Here is a 2,712-nt window from a genome sequence, read left to right on the forward strand (position 1 = left end):
TTCTCTAAAGTTGAACTGGATATTGTTATCAAACTTATTGAGCTCATCTAGAAAAGTTTCTATTTTATTTCCATCCCCTTGCAGAATAGCAAAAATATCATCCACGTATCTCCACCATCCTTGCAGTTTTAAGTTAGGGACATTCACATTAGAACTAGATTAGTTTCGAATATTCCATATAGATGTTAGCGAGTATAGGTGATAATGAGGACCCATAGCTACTCCATATTTTTGTTTGTAAACATTGTCCCTCAAACGTGAAATAAGTATCACTGACACACAATTTGATCAACTCCAGGAAGACGCCTATTTCGATGTTTGGATTGAAAATACCCTCATTATGTTTAGTCTGTAGGAATTCTAATACTTTATCTAAGGGGACATTGGTGAATAATGCTACTACCATCAAAACTAACCATGTGTCCCTTTATATTCTTTTTCTTAACTTTGTCTATGAAATCTAACTGAATGTTTAATATGGGATTCTGACATATACCTAAGTATATTCCTAGTTCTCCAGCTAACCACACAGCTAAGTATTTGTTAGGAGATTTCCTACTAGAAACAATAGGGCGTAGTGGGCAGCCCTCCTTGTGTATTTTGGGGCTGCCATATATATATGCAAGTTCAGGTAATTTACTTGAGAATAATTTAGTGCATAGCATGTCCTTCCCATTACCTAGTCTACTGATTATTTTCTTCACATCTGATTAAAGGTATTCTGAAGCTTTTGGATTGTTTGGAGGATTCTCTATTTTAGCATAAGTAGTTTCATCATCTAGTAGCTGTACATTTTAACCCTATATTCTGAGCTATTCATGATGACAATACTACCCCCTTTTTTGTCAGCTTTCATAATTCTAATATCTTTGTAGCTTTTTAATCCCTTCAGAGCGATACTAAATCTCCTTGGCAAGATATCTCCAAGTTTGCTTTCTAGTCCTATCATCACTCCTCTGAGAAAAGGAGCTAAATCATTGTGATGTTCGACATTAAGGTAGTTAATCTTTGCTGTTGAATTCTATGTTAATATTGTTTTGTAGTCCCTGCACAAAATTTAATCCTAGCCCTAGTGCTGCTGTTTCATCCCTCCCTAGTCAATAATCTACTTGAGATATTCTTTATATTATCCATATTGCTAATTTTATCCAAACCGGAATTACTAAATAAAAACTCTCAAACTTATTTTAATGTTGACCATGTACGATTTGTATCAAAGTTTACTCTGACTGTTGACCTGCCCTCCCAACAACTTTTTTGTAGTCCACTCACCCCACCCCTTATGGTCTCTTGAAGTTTGTTTTGTGTACTCCTTACACCAGCAAATGCCAGCTTCTTTCTTCTCCCTAAGCTCTTGCAACTGATCCTTGATGTATCCTTCTTGAAAACTGCTGAATGCTTCTCCACTCCAGGGTCTTCTTCCAATCCTGCCATATGTTTTTGGACACACTTTGTTCTTCAAACATTCACTTATAAACCAGATCTTGTTTTTGCATGGCTTTGGCTTTGTAAAGTTGTGTTTCATATCTTCTTGCATAATGAACAGCTTGAGTTCCAGCGACTTCTACAGTTGTTGAAATGTACTTCTTTGTGTAATGTTGCTGTGGGTACATGATGAACCAAACAAAAACTTCTTTCAGTTTTCTTCTGACGATTGAAAAAGAAACCCACAAATTCAATTTGTAACTTGTTTACTTCTAAGTATTTACATTAAGTTTTACTCCACACTCGAGTACTTTCAGGCCCTTCTGTGGCCCATTCTCAAGAGATGTTTGGGATGTTAGCCTGGGTCAAGGCCCAGCAGTCTTCTGGAACTTCTTCTCGTTGTGCTGTCATTTATGCGATGGCTGTTCTGGTTTTCTTGAGAGTTGCCAATCCCCTCTTGTCGCTCTGATATCCTGAGCTGATGGGTCAATGGGATTCACCCTTGTGGTAAGGGTGTGGTCACCGAAAGTCTGTTGGGCAGGAAACCTAATCTCCAGGTCAGCATGGGTCAATCTTAGCTTTTCTTTTAAATATCAAAGCTCGGCTTATGGGATCTTCTGAGGTAAAACCTTTGTTTCCTTCAATTACTTTGATCTCTCTGATAAGCGCACCTTCTACTACCCTCCTGTGACTAATTTTGTTGCTTTTGTATATAAGCCTACTGTTTTTGAAATCCATCCTATGGTCATTTTCCCAACAATGTCTAGCTATAGCACTCCCCTGAGAGTTAAGCTGTACTGCCCTTCTATGTTCTTGGACTCTAGTCCTTATTCCCCTACCTGATTCCCCACATATCTGTCTCCACAATTATTGCAATTGATTATGTATACCCCCGCTACATCATCTGTATACTGTCTTCTCTTCCAATTTATTTTTACATACTTTGTTTTTTAAAGTATTATCAATGTGTATACAAATTTATATTGACTTTCTTTCATTTTTGAAGTGTGTAAAATCAGGTCAAGTCACAATTAATATTGTCTCCTTTGAAACCAGTGCAACTTGCAAATAGTTCTGGTTCTCAAGTAATACTTTTGTATCCATTTAAAATTGGTACAATCTTCGTGGTGTGGTAATGTCATCAGTGAACTACACGCGGTGTACTGTAGGCATTACTTGAGGTTCTTTTCAGCGTCCCTGTTCCAATTCCAAAATGGGTATAACCCACAAATGACAATTATCTACCCTATTCGAATTTCAGCTCCAAAATGGGTATAACCCACAAAT

Source organism: Macrobrachium nipponense, chromosome 36 (genome assembly GCF_015104395.2).
Source record: "Macrobrachium nipponense isolate FS-2020 chromosome 36, ASM1510439v2, whole genome shotgun sequence".
NCBI lineage: Eukaryota > Metazoa > Arthropoda > Malacostraca > Decapoda > Palaemonidae > Macrobrachium > Macrobrachium nipponense.